The following is a 1,426-nucleotide window of genomic DNA, read 5'->3' on the forward strand; positions in this document are numbered from 1 at the left end:
TGAATAGGAGTGTACCAGGCAACAGCCTAAGATTCATTAATATCAAATACCAAAGCAGTTAGATAGATTTTTAAAATGTCATAGGCCTATTGCAATAACATTTCAAAGTCAAACAGTTTAATGTCACTTACCTACTGTGTGTGAATTAGTGGAACACAATGAGGATGTAATAAGACATCCTGGCCTTAGTTTCTAATTCTGAAAATTATAAGGGGCATGACCTCAGGCAGATTAGTCACTTACTGTCTTGGGCTGTGTTGTCATATATGAAATGGGGAGGGTGATAGTAGGGAATTGCTATATGAAGGTGTTGTGAGATTCAGCTAAACTACTAAATTTCATAACTATAAAGAACTATGCAAAAAGTAGTTGTAATGTTATCATTAAAATTTAAATATTTAAGATATTATATATATGTATATGTGTATATATGTGTCTCATTTGAAATGAGGAAATGGGCAGTAGAACTAGAGACATGGAGAGGAAACCACTTTTGAACTAGAATCCTGCGTGGAACTATAAGGAGACTAACTAGACCCTGAATTTCCTGAGGATAGAAACGATGCAATAGTTATGCTCTTTTTTTCCCAGCACCTAGCATAATGCTTGGCGGACACTAAACATATGCAAATGTTTCCCATATGAATGAACTGATCAGTTTCACTCTTTGACTAGCAATTAAAATTATTTGTGTTTAGGCCACCCTGCAGAAATAATCCGATCCTATACGTGCAAAGTAGTTCAAACCAGAGTAAAAAGAGTAGTGTAAAGACTAATCCCATTGCAGGGAATAACAACTTACTGGAATGGGCATTCCAGGAGCTTAGGGACCTGTTCTGTCTGGTTCAATACTCAGTGCCTGGCAACAGTCTGCATACTAAGTAGAAACCCCAAATGTGTTTGCAGAGTGAAAAAATGGGTGGATAAATGTGATGAAAAGTCTGAAATAAGAATGCCTTAATCTTAGAGCTTTGCCAATGATTTTTATGAGCCTGAGTAAATAATTTAGATTACATCACCTTATTTTTCCCAACAGTGAAAATCATTAGAGAAGTATTATAAAATTCATTTTAAGCCCACTAAAAGATCTAAAGGTGAGTAAAGGCTTCAAAATTACATCTAATGAGTGTTCTATCTAATGACAACCGCTGTTCTTACAGAAAGACATTAAGTGGCTCTCAGTAAATTAGCAAGTCTACTCTAAAGGAAGAGTTAAACTAAGCATGAGGTATAATGTAGCAAGCAAGACAGAGAGATAGATTCCAATCAACGTGTTATCTGGGTTAGTAGTTATATGACATAGTAAGACTGGACGTAAGAAAATAAAAAGGCAGGTATTTCAGAAAAATCAAAAGAATGGTTTTGCAAAAGGAATAACTTTTTTGTTGTATACAAAGATATCTTTCAATTTTATTAGTGTGTCTTT

The sequence above is a fragment of the Ailuropoda melanoleuca genome, chromosome 16 (genome assembly GCF_002007445.2).
Source record: "Ailuropoda melanoleuca isolate Jingjing chromosome 16, ASM200744v2, whole genome shotgun sequence".
NCBI lineage: Eukaryota > Metazoa > Chordata > Mammalia > Carnivora > Ursidae > Ailuropoda > Ailuropoda melanoleuca.